Source organism: Oryctolagus cuniculus, chromosome 8, assembly GCF_051225735.1.
Source record: "Oryctolagus cuniculus isolate XC-2025 breed Fujian yellow rabbit chromosome 8, ASM5122573v1, whole genome shotgun sequence".
Lineage (NCBI taxonomy): Eukaryota > Metazoa > Chordata > Mammalia > Lagomorpha > Leporidae > Oryctolagus > Oryctolagus cuniculus.
This window is the reverse complement of record NC_142874.1, coordinates 142,621,856-142,638,950: the sequence shown is the minus strand read 5'-3', so window position 1 is coordinate 142,638,950 and position 17,095 is coordinate 142,621,856.

Genomic DNA, 17,095 nt, shown 5'->3' with positions numbered 1-17,095 from the left:
ACAATGGAGTGTTGGACAGTGTCTCTCACTGGAACACAAACCTGCTTGGAAAAGGGCGGCATTTACAGTCATGACCAATCTGTCCCCTGTAGGAAGCTGTAAGCTGTGCTGGGACAGAGGTGCTGAGAACAGTGTTGGCAGAGGAAGCCGTGTGCCCAGCATGCACATCTCCTTTTCACAGTGATGTCCAGAACTACCACTTACTGCAGATTAGAACCGAGGTCTCCTGATAGCTGAGCTAATCAGCATCTCTGCTGTCCATGGGGACTCAGGTGTTCCAATAAGCCCCTCCCACAAGTGTGACCCTACCCCCACCTCATCCCGAGCAGTTCCACATACATTCATCCTGTGTGGCAGGTTAACTGAGTAAGATTTTATGTCTGTGGTGTTAAAAAAAAAAAGGACGGGGGGAGAAGCTAAAACAATCAGGCTCAACATGATCAGCTGTTTTACTGATATGGAAACTAAGGCAGGGAGCGAAGGGATTCGTTCAAAGTCACAACACGAATCCCAGGAGGTGGATAAAGGCAGATGGTGGCTCACCTGTCCTGGCTCGGGGATGTGGTCCCTCGACTTGGCCAGGGTGGGTGGTGCTGCCTGGGCGTCCTCACAGTTCCTCTTCACTCTTGAGCTGGGCCCGAGTCTCTTAGAATCCCGGCATTTGTAGGAGTGTCCAAGGTCCTTGCTTTGCTGAGATCTGCTTTTGATTTGCATAGAAAGGAACCTGGATGCCTTTGCTGACATCCTGTCAGTTGTTTCTGGGTTAGCACTGCTGAAAAACAAAGGCAGCTGGATTCAGAATCTCAAGGGACGATTTGTTCACCCAGTTGTTCTGGGTGTGCAGGAAAAAAAGAGTTGCTAGATCCTCAAGGAAGTGTGTGCAACTCTCAGCCCATGAGAAGCTCCCCTGGACCACGTCCTGCTGGAGGTACCTCATCTCAATGAGTATTTTGTCACTGATTTCCCAAGTGAGAGCAGCCAACAATGTCGGGATTCTGCAGCTGCTGCTTTCACCAGCTCTTGGGACAGCCCGAGCTGGAGCTGGTGGTCTGGTGGGAAACCCCAGATAAAGAAGTGGGAGGGCTGGGGTAGAATAGCCCTGTAGCATCTTGGACAAGTCATGGGCTGTCTATCATCCTCAGTGTCTTCCTCACTGAAAGAAGAGGGTGAGTTTGGTGTCATTTTAGGGACCAGTTTCCAAAGCGGCAGCCCATCAGAACCCCTCCTGCCTGTCAAGAAATAGTCCCTGGGTCATAGTTACCCACAGTGGGACTCCAGGATGTCTTTGTGACACATTCCCCCAGCACACAGCCCACACAGCCAGAGCTTTGGGCTTTCACCCGTCTTGCAGTGCCAGCGTCCCACATGAGTTTTGTCTTGCGTTCCAGCTGCTCCACTTCCCATCCAGCTCCCTGCTAATGACCTGGTAAAGCGGTGGAGCATGTCTGCTTGGGCCACTGCACCCATGTGGGAGACCTGGATGAAGCTCCTGGCTCCTGGCTTCAGCCTGGCCCAGCCTTAGCCATTGCAGCCATTTGGGGGGTGAATCAGAGGATGGAAGATCTTTCTCTCTCCCCTGTCTCTCCCTCTTTCTCTGTAACTCTGACTTTCAAATAATAAATAAATAAATAAATCTTTTTTAAAAAAAGGAATATCATGAAGTAGAAGAGAGGAACTCAAAGTCTCCAAACATAAAGAAATGATAAGGAGATGGAAATGCTAATTACCTTGATTTGACCAGTAATCATTGTATAGGTGTGTTGAAGTATCACATTGTACACTGTAAAAACATGTTAATTAAAAAGAAAAATAAAATCGTTGAAAGATAAGAAAAGTTAATAAAATAACTTAAAAGTTCACCATTTTAATATTTGTTAAGTGTCTGGTTCTGTGACCTTAAGTGTACTTAAACTGTGTAGTTGTGACCAGTGTCCATCTCCGGAACATTTTCTTTTTCCCAAGTTGAAACTCCATATCCATTAAACACTGCCTTCTCTCTGCACCTCCTCTGAGCCCCTGGCAATCTCCGTTCTGTTTTCTGACTCTCAATGGGACAACTCTAGGTGACTCACTGGAAGCATCCATCGTTTGGCTCACTCACCATAATGTTCTCCACATCCATCCATCTGGCTGCACCATGTGTCAGAAGGTCTGTCCTTTTCAGGCTGTTTGTAAATTTTCCATTTTGTTTGCCCAGTCATCCATCTGGACACTGTTGAAGGTACCACAAAAGAGAGCAGTGTGGTCCCAGTTACACTAAGAGCAGCCGAGTGGCTCTGTGGACAGACACTGGGGTGGGTAGGTGTGGAGAACTGTATTGGGAGGGCTCCACAGGGGTCAGTGTAGGAGGCCAGGAAGAAGTGAGGGTGGGGAGAATGTTGATCTGGGTGGGGCAGTGAAGGATGAGTCGAGCCCAGGTCATTCCGGGGGATGGGGCTGCTTTTACCAAGGGTAAGATGCAGATGATGAGTGCAGGCTTGCATGTGTGGAACCTGGGAAGGGTGTGGGTCATCCTGGCAGGCACACGTAAGCCTGGAGCTGGGGTCTGAGCCCAAGACTCCGAGGAGAAAGCCAACCGAGGCCAAAGCAGGTGCACAAAACCCCCAGGCAAGGGTGCAGAGTGAGAAGCAGAGAGGGGTGAAGACTGTATTCCTGAGCCCCTCCAGTGCTTGCCGTCTAGAGCTGAATCAGGCAACGACCGTGAGTGGGGGCGTCCAGAGGACCAGGCCAGAGCAGTGAGGTGTGGTGAAGGCCAGGGCACAGAAGGACTGTCAGAAAGTACCTGTTTAATGGAAACGCGAGAAGAGTGCTCGCCGACATCAGCAACACAGAGCAGATTGCGTGGGTGTGGAGTGTGCCCGGTACCAGCTAAGGGACTGAGAAACTGCAGAAGCTGATACTGCCGGTTACTGTCTTGGGGCTCTTGGTCTAGAGGCTAAGCCTCTCCGAGCTTTTGCTTTGTAATGTGCAAATGGATATTTAGTGAACGCTCCACCCTGTAAAACTAAGAGGAGCTGTGTATGTTCGGGGGCGGGGGGGGGAGTTGGGGGTGGGGATATAGCTGCCGCAGTCAGGGCAAAGCCAGGTTGGCCTGAGACAAGGCGACTTACCGATCAATCTTTTGGCTTAAACCCTGCTCTCCCCATTCCACGCAAACCAGTAAAGGAGCTTGCTGTCCTCAGCATCGTACTGGAGCTTTCATGGGACAGGAGCTGGGGGGTAAGCAGGAGGCTGCCTTCTGCTGCAGCGAAATAGCTCAGGCACACTTGTCACCCTCTGGCGCTGGTTCCCGGAGGAGGGAGGAGGGAGGAGGCCTGTGGTCAGGAGGCCAGGGCTCAGCTCTGTGGCTCTGTGGGTGGCCAGCTTGTGGCCTTGGAGAGGCACAGCTTCCCGCTCTGTGAGAGAGTCTTCTTCAGCTGGATAATTCTGGAACGTATTTCCTCATGGCGGGTGTGTTTGTACTGAAAATAAGTCCTGATCAGAGATGGTTTTGTTATCCTTTGGAAAAGACACTTCTCCAAATCAGATACTTACATAGCTATTGTCACAGTTAATTCCCGAAACAACTCTATGAGCTGGGTACGGTTAATCCTATTTAAAAATGTGATGATACCTGGGTTTCAGAGGCTAGTGACTTGCTCAGTTGGGACAGTGTTTTTGCCAAGTATCAGTTAAGTTATTTTTGGGCAAGGAATTATTGATTCTAACTGTAATTGATTACTTGTTCTTTTTGGAAAAGGAATCATTTGAGCAGGCCAACCCCTGGAAGAACTGCAAATACTCTTCTGTTCTGCGAATGAATCTGAAATTCTCTGCTGACATTTGGGCGTATCTCTTGACCTAGTCGTGCGTTCCCTGTTTAGTTCTCACCCCCATGGAAATCAACACTCCAGCTCATTCCCTTCCACATCTCACTTTTCCAGTCTTTTGTGTCCTTGGTGCGGGCTGTTTCCTCCTGACCCAGGTTGAAGTTCTGTCCTTCAAGGCCTCAGAACCTTTTCTGGTCTCCCGGTAGTGTAATGTTCTCCTCCTTATGAATTCTCATTGTGTTTAGACTACTCTCCTGATACTTTGGTCTATCTTGAATCACATTTATTGTCTCTTCATCTTCATCATAGAGTGTGAATGTGATTTGGCCTTGGAATTTCATACAAACTAAACCCATGACGAGAGTTGGCACTTAATATGAGCTTAGGGGTGGGCATTTGGCTTAGCAAGTAAGATGCCCGTTAAGTCACCTGTGTCCCATGTACGAATACCTGGGTTTGCTACCTGACTCTGGCAGCTCCTGACTCTAGCTTCCTGCTGATGCAGATAATGGGAAGCAGCAGTGATGGCTCAAGTCATTGGGTTTCTGCCACCCACGTAGGAGACCTGGACTGTGTTCCTGGGTCCTGGCTCTGGCTTAGCCCTGGCCATTGCAGGCTTTTGGGGGGAATAAACTAGCAAATGGGTACAGTCTGTCTCTCTACCTCTTAAATAAAAGAAAAGATACTTGTTGATTCCTTCTCTAAGACTGTTATAAATAAGCCTAGGATCACCTGTGGTCTATGTGCCATTACTGTTAAAAAAAATCTCAGTGATGTGTGGGTGATCCCCCATGCATCCACTTTAACTGGTCTCTGACTTGTTTAGGTACTTGTTGATTGAGTAGCAGATTACTGGGCTCTCCGTAGGTCTCCCACTAGGTATACTATTGTAACAATGCATCAGATATTTCATTGGCTCTGGCCTGGAGGAAGCATCTCATTAAATAGCCTCTCATTTCTTCTGGAATGCCCTGTGACAACCATCTCTTCTGTGGCTCCTGGGCCTAATGTGTTTGCACAGTGGAGAAAGGCTCTGTTGGACTCACACTTTTCTGTGGTCATCACCGCTGTCTGAGATGAGTACAGGACACCCATCATCACCCCCTCCCCACTGTCTAGATGAGGCGGCAGAGCAGCAGTGAGAACTGACTTGACTTGCATCTGGCAGTGACTGGGTCTAGAGATGCCAAGTCCACGCTTTCTGGGCCAGTGGTGTTTGCACAAGTCTAAGGAGGGCAGGAAGCAGAGCAGTAAGGGAGGGGGTGGCTGAGAAGAGTGGAGAAGAGAGGGTCTTGGTGTAGAGATTACACTCATACCAGACGATCTCTGATGCGGGCACCAAGAACACTCTTTTGGGCAAGGGCAATCTCCTGAATGAATGGATATGGGAACATGGATATCTACAATACAGAAGATTAAAGATTAACCCTAGCACTTATCCTATACAAAAACCAACTCAAAATAGATCACAGACCTAAATGTAAGACCCTAAACTATATAATATTAGAAGAAAAGAGGGGAAATGTTTCAAGACATCAGCACTGGCAATTATTTTATGCTAAGATGCTGAAAACTCAGAGGCAACAAACCAAAAATCAGACAAATGGGATTATATCTAAGCAGCCTCTGCACAGCAAAAGAAAAAATCAATAAGAGTGGAGAGATGAGCTACAGAGTGGGAGAAAATTCCTGCAAGTATCCATCTGATAAATGATTATTTTCTGGAACATATAAGAAAAAAATAATTCAATCAAAACAAATTAAAAATTAAAAGGATGAAAGGATATGAAGACATGTCTCAAAAGAAAAATTCAAATATCAACAAATTTATGAAAAATTCTCAACATAATTAGCTGTCAGGGGAATAATAATCAAATCCCTAATTAGAATGGCTATTATCAAAGTGACAAAAAATAGCAAATGCTGGAGAGGATGAGGAGAAAAGGGAATCCTGATGAGCTGTATGTGGGAATGCAAGTTAGCCCAGCCAGTGTGGTGAGCTGAAAATACATCTAACGTATGATCCAGTTATCTCCCTTCTGGGTTTACATCCAGAGGAAATGAAATGCACATATTAAAGCAATACCTGCTTTTCCCTATCTATTGCTGACATTCATAACAGCTCAGATATGGAATCAATCTAGGTGCCATCAATGGGTGAGTGGAAAATACGGAGTGTGTGAATGATGGAATATTGTTCAGCCATCAAAAGAAGGCTATCCTATCACCTGCAGCAGCATCCACAGAACTGAAGACATCACACTAAGTGAAATGAGCCAGGTATAGAAAGACAATTACTACATGTTCCTTCTCATACATGGAAGTTAAAAGAAAAAAAAGTCCATGTGAACACAGAATTCTGATTACTAGAGGCTGGGGAGATGGGAGTGGGAGGGGGAGATAGAAGGAATTTGGATAACAGGTACCAGACCACACAAAAAGGAATAAGACCTTGTGCTGCAGGGCACAGAGGGGGCTGAAGTTCATGTCATCTGATGTGTGTTTTAGGAATAAGTAGAAGAGAGGAGGTTGAAGTCTCCAGACATGAAGAACAGATAATGAGAAACATTAATTTCCCTGATTTTATGATCACAGATTATATGCATTTATTGAAAGACTACACTTTGTCCCATAAATACGTGTAACTGTTAAGTGTTAATCAAAAAATTAAAAAAGTTTAAGGAGATGGAAATGCTAACCTGGTTTTATCATCGCACACTGAATACATGTGTCATTATCACACTATACCCCATAAGTAGGTACAATTAAAATAATAATAATTAAAACCTTCATATAGAAAGAAATGGTGGGGACACAGCCTGCAAAACAAGTTGTTGGGCCATGCTGTCACTCTGCAAGCAGCGTGGGGTGCACTTACTCTGACCGAGGTGGCACAGGTCAGTGGGGAGCGCAGCAGCCACGAGAGTGAGAGGCTGCTGCAGGCGGGGCCCAGTGCTTCACAGCCAGCTGCGTTTGTGGTGTAAGGGCTGGACTCAGGACAGTGAGCAGAGCAGGCGAGCAAGTGCATACACAGGTCCCGGGGTTGCTGGGCATCTTCAGGTGTTATGCACTGTTCATAACTGTGCCAGTGTTCGTGGGACTGGCAGGGCCGGAGGGTGTTTACACGGGCTTCCCCATAGCGTGTGAGTCATGTGTTGCTTGGCTCCACAGCCTCACCACTGCTACAGGATCTCTAGGCCATAGGAAGTTTCCAGCTCTGAAAAGCAGGCTGGTTACCCTGTCTATTAGGACTGGCGAGCTGTGTTCTGTACAGGGTTGTATGTGCTGTAGTTTTACACAACTGGCAGGGCAGTGGGTTTGTCTGCGCTGGCATCAGGGTGGACACATGGGTGATGCGTGGTGCTGGGACCTTACAGCGGCTGTGACACCACAGGGTGGGGGTGGGGGTGTTCAGGTTTGGTGAATCTTTGGGACCACTATGTGATCCATTGCTGCCTTGATTGTCGTGGTACTGCACATGGCTGTATTCTAAATAAATCCATTTGTATATTGATGTGCTCTCTTCAGCTGAGTCTCATTATAATAAAGGAAGAACAAAATGACTCTGTTTATAAAGTGTGCAGAGGAAACCCAGACAGGATTTTATTCTCTTCCTGCCCTTTCACACCCACTCCGTTTCCCAGAGGTCCAGGCTGCCGACATACGATGCTTCCATTTATTTCTTATTTGCTTATTGTCTGGCTCTAGGCTTTTTTCTCTGCATTGACACAGGTGAACACACACATGCACACAGACTTGCCTTTCCTCGTCCCCCTCCTCCCCCGCACAGAGGTGCTCAGGCGACAGTGACTCGGTGCCTTGCTCGCGTCACCAAGCCTACACTGGGGAGAGTCCCGAGCTTCCTTCCTGGCACCGGAGCCAGGGCCGGGGGAGATCTCACAGCCCCAGCAGCCACCCAGGACAGCTCAGCACCTGCTGCTGTTTCTAGACGGATGATGGCTGTGCGAGGATTTTGGGGAGGGGCCAGAAGGGTTCCTGGGGAGAAGTGTCCTTCACAGCACAAGGCGGTGCTCAAACAGCTTTCCAAGTCACTCGTTCTACCTGTGCAGCAGAAGGGACACACCTGTTGCAATTTCCGTTTTCCAAATGAGGAAACTGGGCCATGCAAGGTGGGAAGGACTGATACTTCCAGGTGTCTGGGGGACCAAGCACCTCGGCCCTTCTGGTGGGCAGTTGTGACATCTCTTTCTGGGCCAATGCCTCTTCCTGTGATTTCTTTTAGCTCTCAGAGTTTGTGTTTCCTGAACAGACTGGGTGGGCTGGCTGGGCCCCAGGATCCCTTACCTCCTCCCTTACCTTCTCACCTCCAGGCAGGCAGAACCCAAGCTTCTCTGGGTCCCCAAGACTCTGTTGGCTCCATCTACTGAGAGAAATCCTGGCAGGTGGAACTAGGTCCACAGGCTGGTTCTTGGGTTACTTAGAAGACTTAAAGCCATTGGCTCTAGGGCAGGGTTTGTGTCCCCAATACTATTGCACGTGGGACTGCGCTGTGCATGGCAGGGTGAGGTTTAGCAGCATTCGGAGCCTCTCCCCATTGAGCGCCAGTAGCATCCCCAGTTCTGACAGCCCCAGATCTCTCCAGACATCGTCAACTGCCCTCTGGCCTAGAGGACCACGTGCCCAGGAAGAGGCAGCTCAGGAGAGAGTGCTGAGCGCACGAGGCGGTGTTTCGTAGCCAGCAAGTCAAGGATAGGTTTCGAGGTGGCTTGCGTTTAAGGACTGCTTTGCTGCTGACCAGCTCGCGGGCGAGTTATTTGGACTTGCTCGCTGCTTCAAGGGGGAGGAGAACCATGACGGAGGCACAGGATCCGGAGGCAGTGCAGCCATGCTTCTGCACACGTCGGCGCTTGCTGCTATCTTCAGCGTGGCCAGAGTGGAGTCAGAGGACGGATCTGGGCAACACAGGAGCCTGTGGCAAATGCTGCGGCTCTACTCTGCAGCTGGGCTTCGAGCAGGCAGGGGGCGCTCCTTTCATGGAGGTAGAAATCACAGCTGGGAGGTTCTCTGAGGATGCTCACCTAGAAGATTATTGATGAAGTCTAGTTTCCTTTCCCTGGTCCTGGTCTTTCTCCTTCCCTCATTCTCCAAGAAACCCAAGAGTTTATCGGTAGTTACGGAGGGTGAGAGTTTTCTGAGAAGTGAGGTTCTGTGTGGGTGCAGCTGTGGGAAAGAAGCCACTTCTCAAGGAACCTGTGCTGGACGAAGTGGTGAGACACAGGCTGCCCAGGTGATCCAGCAGGAAGAGCGTTCATGCTGCCAGATCGCTGTGCGCAGTGTGCACTTGGCTGGGGTGGGGCCGGGTTTGTAGAAGCAGCAGCAAGTCCTGCTTCCAGCCCCGCTGTCCGAAGATGTTGTCAGCTGTCAGCACCTGTCGGATACTTGGTGGGAATAAAGATCTGGATTTTCTGGGAAGCTCCATGCTCCCATTTGGCCAATGATGCGGCAGAAAGGAAAACTGAATAGGGCGTGGTGCTGCCTCTTGGGATGAAATGGGAAGTGAAATCACGTGGTGAGACCCCAGCTCCCCTCCTGCAGGCCCTGGCCGACTGAGCCTTCACCTGGGACGCGAGGGTTTTGGGTGTCAGGGACTGGGGTGGCTCTTTTGTGGAAGTGTTCACTGTTTCCATATTTTCAAGTGTTCCCAGTGTTTCTCAGGACACCTGAGAAAGGACTGGTGGGTGACAGGTACCCCTGACTTCAAAATCCAGGAGATAATCCCCACTGCACCACCACTCTTGTCTGCTTAGGCCCTTGGAGGGCAGCAGGCTTTGAACCATCTGCTTGCTGGTTCACGCCTCTAATGCCTGCAGCAGTGGTGGGAGAGCTGGGCTAGGCCGAAGCCAGGAGCTGGGAACTCCATCCAGGTTTCCTTCATGGGTGACAGGGACTCAAGTATTTGAGCCATCCCACCTGCTGCGCTCCAGAGTGTGAATTAGCAGGAAGCTGGAGTTGGGAGCAGTGTTGAGAATTGAACCAGGCGCTGTTGATGTGAGATGTTTGCCTTCCAAGTGGTGTTTCAGTGGATGTGCCAAACTCTGCCACTATTTCTCAGTTTTGATCAGAGCAGGCATGGTAACCACCAGAAGCAGTTCACAGGGAGCCCAGGCTCTTCCAGCCATAAGAGGCAGTCCTTATGCACACAGGAAAGGCTTGGTTTTACAACAGTGGCGGGTGGCGACTTCTGTTAGCTGATGAGAGGCTCTACCCAGCTCTGACTGCAGAAACTCACTGACCACAGGAACCAGTGACCTGAGGTCGGAGGGAGAGTGCAGGAGTCTTCGCCCAGGGCAAGCCTCACTGTTCGGCTTGCTGTCCACTAACCTTGGCCGGCTGTCCTCAGTCTTCTCGTCTGGAAGATGGGAAATAGCGACAGTGCCCACGTTATGCAGCAGCTGCTCAGTCAGTGAGTCAATGCGCAGAAGTCCCTACAGCGTGCATGGGTGGTGCTAAACAAGCCTCAGGGAATTTGGCTGCTATTGTTCTCTGAGGAGCTCGAAGTTGCTGCAAAATACATCTTGCTCAACAGGCATTTTAAAATCAGCTTTGCCAAACACTGTGGCAAAAACAAACACAAAAACAAAAAAACAAAACACAAACCCTATATGAAAGATCTCTGCAAGTGAGATCCCAGTGGAAAGAATGGGTCATCAAAGAAGGCGGTACCTTTCTCTGAAGGGAGGAGAGAACTTCCACTTTGACCATGGCCTTGTCTAAATAAGATCAGAGTTGGTGAACTCAAGGGGCTTCCATAGCCTTGGCAGCTCATGACAAGAGCCTCGGTGATTACTGATGCCATAAACAAGAGTGTCACTTTGTTAAGTCAACAACAGGAGTCACTGTGCACTTACTCCTCATGTAGGATCTCTGTCCTTAGTGTGCTGTACATTGTGATCTAATGCTATAACTAGTACTCAAACAGTATTTTACACTTGGTGTTTCTGTGTGGTTGCAAACTGTTGAAATCTTTACTTAATATATGCTAAACTGATCTTCTGTATATAAAGAGAATAGAAAATGAATCAAGATGTGAATGGAAGGGGAGAGGGAGTGGGAGAGGGGAGGGTTGTGGGTGGGAGGGAAGTTATGGGGGGAAAAAGCCATTGTAATCCATAAGCTGTACTTCAGAAATTTATATTCATTCAATAAAAGTTAAAAATAAAATCAGCTTTGAAAATCCTAATTTAAATACATTTAACCTAGCTTTATTTTTTTAAGATTTTGCTTATTTATTTGATAGGTAGAGTTACAGAAAGAGAGGCAGAGGCAGAGAAAAGTCTTCCATCCACTGGCTCACTCCCCAAATGGCCACACTGGCAGGAGCTGGGCTGATCTGAAGCCAGGAGTCAGGAGTTTCCTCCAGGTCTCCCACATAGATGCGGGGGCCCAAGCACTGCCACACCACAGTGCTGGTCCCCCTAGATTTTTTTTTTTGACCGGCAGAGTGGACAGTGAGAGAGAGAGACAGAGAGAAAGGTCTTTCTTTGCCGTTGGTTCACCCTCCAATGGCCGCTGCAGCCGGTGCGCTGTGGCTGGCGCACCGCGCTGATCCGAAGGCAGGAGCCAGGTGCTTCTCCTGGTCTCCCATGGGGTGCTGGGCCCAAGCACTTGGGCCATCCTCCACTGTACTCCCTGGCCACAGCAGAGAGCTGGCCTGGAAGAGGGGCAACCAGGACAGAATCTGGCGCCCCGACCAGGACTGGAACCTGGTGTGCAGGCGCTGCAAGGTAGAGGATTAACCTATTGAGCTGCGGCACCGGCTCCCCCTAGCTTTTTTTAAAATTGCTTCTTTGTCAGGCAAAAATTGTACACATTTATGGCATTGTGGAATGTCCACATCAAGCTGATTAATGTGTGCATTACCTCTCCTACTTTGTGGGTGGTCAGATCACTCAAAGCCTACTCTGTAAGAAACTTTCAAGTAGACGCACCACTGCTGTTAACCACAGTCATCATGCTGATGTCGGATCTCTGGGCTTCCTCCTCCTCCTCCTGAGAGTAACAACCTCTGCCCTAAGCCTACCCCCCCACACTGGGCCCCAACTTCTTAGACTGCATTAGAGCAGAGCTGTCCACCTGGGGTCCACACTGCGCTTCAGGCAGGGGCCATCTCGTGATGCCTGGGGACACGTTTGGTGGTGTTGCTACTGGCACTGGGGAGACTTAGTGCAGGGTGCTGTGGAGTCCCCGATGGTACACAGGACAGCTCCTCCCCGATCCAGGTAAGCAGACAGGTTATGCCTTTTGTCTGGATTTGATTGGTCATCCTGTTTCTTTCTTTCTTTTTTTTTAAAGATATATTTATTTGAAAGTCAGAATTACACACACACGCACACACTCATACACACACAGAGAGAGAAAGAGAGAGAGAGAGTGAGAGAAAGAGAGGCAGAGAAACAGAGGTCTTCCATCCTCTGGTTCACCCCCTAATTGGTCACAACGGCTGGAGCTGTACTGATCTGAAGCCAGGAGCCAGGAGCTTCCTCTAGGTGTTCCCATGCAGGTGCAGGGGCCCAAGGTCTTGGACCATCTTCCACTGCTTTCCCAGACCATAGCAGAGAGCCGGATCGGAAGTGGAGCAGCCAGGACCTGAACCGGTGCCCATATAGGATGCTGACACTGTGGGTGACAGCTTTACCTGCTCCACCACAGTGCTGGCCCCGATCATCCTGTTTCTACTGGTGTCTTGATCCTGTAACTGCCGTCTGTGGCAGGTACACCTTGGCCCCCACAGGGGATATTGCAATGTGTGATCAGTGGAAACAAGGGGATCCCTCAGAAGTGGGATCCTATCAGAGACGGTCAAGATGAAGCTGACAGTGAACCAACCTGTATCCCTCGACTCACTCTGCAAACAGCTACTGAACCTCCGCTCTAGCTGGGCTGTGCCAGGGCTGTGACTCTGGAGCTGAGGAGGGGCAGTCCCTGCCAGTGAGCAGACAAAGCCGCCAGGGGCAGAGATGGCAAACAAGGCCTGCCCACCGCAGAGGGAGATCAGAGCTAGGGAGGTAAGGGCAGGACGTTCCTGCCGCGCTTCTGGAGCCACAATGCTGGGGGCCATGGTGAAACTGGTGACGAGTCCTGGGTGTGCAAAGGCTGGGCTGTGAAGAAATCATGCCAGCTATTTGCAGCAAGCTGCTGTTTCAGTGCTCAGTGCATGAAAACCACAGTCTTCCTTTTCCAGTGCATTTTGAAGTCAGTCTAGATAGCCACAGTTCCTTATTTATTTGCCAATTCACACAGAAACATCAGTCAATCACCTGCCTTGTGTCTGGGAGCCTCCCCGGCTCCTGAATCAGCCGGAGGTGCTGCCTGTCTCTGGCCCTGGCACCCTGACTCTGGACCCTTCCCTCACACTCTCAGCGGAGATTTGGAAGGTGCTCACAGAGTCAAGGCCATGACTCCGGGGAGGTCCTGGCGGATTCTCAGTCTTCTCCTGGGGTCTCAGCTTTCCACCTGCAGGCTTTGGGCCATGACAGCGGCAGGCACTTCTGCACCTCGGGCTGCAGTCTTGAGGCTGATGCTGCCCCAGCACCCACCCTTCTAGTGTACACCCCAATTTCCTGCTGCTCTTGCAGGGGCTTGGTCCTTCTGACTTCACTCAGCTGAGTTCTTGGGGTGCACCTGCTCCCTTCCCATGGAGAACTTGTTTATGCAAGAGGTTAACCCAGAAGGAGATGGACCACAGACTCATACACATGCGCATGCACATGTGTGTCTGTGTGTAACACGTGCATGCGTGTGGTGTGGAAACGGGGAAGTAGGATAAGAGAATGGGGGACCAATGAGTTTGGGGGATCAGAGAAGGCATCTCTGAGGGGGGCATTTGAGCACAGACCTGAACAAAATGAGAGCAGGAGCTCTGTGAGGGTTTCAGGAGAGAGGTGGGCAACTGTGGTATCACTGTGGTACCTATACACACAAACACACACATGCACATGTGAGCACATGTGTACACACAGGTACACATGCCCAAGGGCGTGAGTGTGCACACACACACCCTCTTCTGGCTGGCTGGCATTTCTTCACATCACCAGGTTTGTTCAAGCACTCAGACTTCCTGGTGTCTGCTGGCCACGGTTCTCCCAGGGGCCCTTGACCTGGAGCCCAGGAGAGAAGGCAGGGGCAATTTTGTCCCCCTCAGTCTCTCTCCTCCCAGTGAACGGGGGGGCCACCCTGGGGGTGTGGGCCTGCTGCAGAAACTCTATGAGCTCAGGCTCAGATGTGGCCAGCATGCACTGGACACCTTCTTCCTTTTGGCCAGACAGGGCCCCTAGTGCCTTCCGTGTCTCGGACACCGAGTTCCTGGTGCTGTGTGCTAATTATTAGACGGTGATGTCAAGCGTGTAACTGAGCGCCATGCTTTCCTTTCCTTTAACTATGAAACAGTGCTTGGTCTGCCTAGGACAAGAAGGCAACATCTAGGGGCAAATGCTCTACTGCAGGCAGACTTGGGGTGTTTGGCTCTGCTGGGCTGGGCACAGGGCAGCCGCATCTTGTGCAGACAGGACAGGGACCAGGCCTTTTTCTCACTTTGCACTCCCTACTGTTTTTACATAGTCGGTGCTCAGTACAAGAGCGTAGCTGAGCTGACTACCAGTCAGTGAGCAGCATGATTGCAGAACTAGAACTAGTCCTGACCATGGTCCAGCAGCTGGATCATGCACACCCATGCAGCTGGAGCCTACTTGCTCTTTGGACCTTGTTCATCCCGGTCATTTGGGATGCGATCAGGATATGTGTTCAGGAGAAGGTCCTGTTAAAACCTTAGCCGGGGGGCAGGGAGGGAAGTATGAACAGCAAATCCCATTAGGGTGGGGGTGGAGCCGACACCTGTGGTTGGGCCAGGTGGTCACCTGGCTTCCAGCAATGGTGGTGATGGGGGGCTGGAGCCTAGGATGGTGTCTGGGGCATAGATGGTGCCACAGACAAGATGGTGCCATTTTACTAACATGAGGAGCCATGGCAGGGCATTTAAGGGAATGGAGTGGAGGGTGAAGACCTGACTTCAGTTGTCGTTTTCTGGGCAATAAGCTATATTCTGGACAATTTGCTATAAAGTGGGGGAGGCATCAGGGAAGAGAAGAGAGGGACATCAGTGCCTCCTCATATTCTAGTTTACTTTGAATATATTTCCTCCTTGCTTTGAATATATTTCCTCCCTTTATTGTAGAACCCCAAACCCAAACATCACTGTGTCAAAACAAAGTGAAGCAACACGATGTCATGAGAGGTTGACCCCAAATCATCTAGATGTTCATTTCCATATTTGCAGGGGGGTAGTCTGGTGCACACACATCCCATACTGGAGTACCTGGGTTTGAGTCCTGGCTCTGCTCTCCATTCCGGCTTCAGCTAATGTGCACCCTGGGAGGCAGACAGTGATGGCTCATGTACTTGGGACCCTGTCAGCCACATGGGAGACCCAGACTGAATTTCAGGGCCCAGCCTCAGCTGTTTCCAGTATTTCAGAAGTGCACCAGAGGATGGAAGATCTCTGTCTGTAGTTTCTGTTTTGTTCCATCTCCCTGCCTTTCAAAGGAAATGTGAATAAATAACTATTTCTTATGCAATTTGGATTTTTCCCCTCAATTTCCATGGCACATGTGAGAGCTGTTCATGGAACATCAGGAGGTCAAGGTTCAGGATCACAGCCTCAGAAACAAGTGAGCCCATCTCCCATGAGAACTTTCCGGAAGACTTCAGGTTCAGCGATGGATGGACAGGGCCACCTCAAGGTCATGAGACTGGAACCCAGGAGGAGGAGCTTCCAGTCTGGTTCTGTAATCCCGCTGAAAACTGCCCCATCCCTTTGGTAAGCTGAGTCGATTCTTAAATATTTGCCGAGAACTCCTAGGTGCTGGGAAGGCTCCGGGGCAGTGTGTGGATCCCAAGGTGAGTAAATCCCAGTCCCAGTGTTGTTCCAGGGGAGAAGGACAGACAGATAACCAATAGTTAAACCACTGGACTTAAGGCCAGCGCTGTGGGGTAGTGGGCTAAGCCTTTGCCTGCGGAACCGGCATCCCATATGTGTGCTGGTTCTAGTCCCAGCTGCTCCTCTTCCCATCTAGCTCTCTGCTAGGGCCTGGGAAAGCAGTGGAAGGTAGCGCAAGTGCTTGGGCCCCTGTACCCATGTGGCAGGCCCAGAAGAAGCTCCTGGATCCTGGCTTCAGATTGGCTCAGTCATTGAGGCCATTTGGGGAGAGAACCAGCAGATGGAAGACCTTTCTCTGTCTCTCCCTCTCTCTGTCTGTAACTCTACCTCTCAAATAAATAAATAAAATCTTAAAAAAAAAAGAAACCCCACTGGACTGAGTCCTTGCCAAAGAAAGTACCTTCCAAAGAATGGTTAGGTTGAAGAAATATCTTATGATGCTCACAAACTTGACAGCAAGAGCATAGAAAAAAATTTTTATTTAAAAAAGTGAGTTGCAAAAAAAAAATGAGTTGGAATCTAAGAAATCAAATTCAAGGAAAAATATATGATTATGATACCCATAATCTATTGGCAGTGTTGCAATGCACTATGTACATATTATACAATGAACAATGGGTTAATTTAAAAATGTCTACATCTATGGCTGTACAACACACACACACACACATGCATACATGCAGACACACATCTATTCTACAAGTGTTCCTTGGTCAGAGAAGTGATTCTGTCAGAGGGGTTTGGCTTGGGGGCTGAGGGACTGACTCACCCTGGACTATTGTGACCTTAGATGTGCAGAGCTTGCCTTCTGGGAGCCATGTAAGGGATAGGAAATGGCCCTCCCCTGAGGCCATGACCTCCATCGCCCCTCCATGTGAAGGTGATGTGCAGAGAGCTGTGTGAGCACTTGGCCGCTGGAGACCTGGCTGAGCAGCCTTTGGCCTCGGAAAGGCAGAGGAGTAAATGGGAAAGAGAGTGTTGTACACCAGGTGACTCACCAGCACAGCATGCTGGTGGAGCAGGAGACTGGGGGTTGCTTTACGATGGGCAGTCTGTAGTTTTTTTTGTTTTTTTTTTTTCTTTCGAGTTTGGGATGTTTCTTAAGGACACCTAGATTCTCCTGAAGGTTTTGGGAAGGATTCAGTTAGTTCTTGTTTGAACAAAGATTTGGGAAATGGATGGGGAAGGGGGCGAGAGAAAGACCAGGAGACAAATTGTGAGGCTGTGATAACAATGCAGGCGGCTGGAGATGTTTAAAGCTCTCTTTTGCTCACTATGTTATCCCTAGAATGTACAGGAGTTTTGGGCTCCAAACAGTAATTAGTTACTGAAC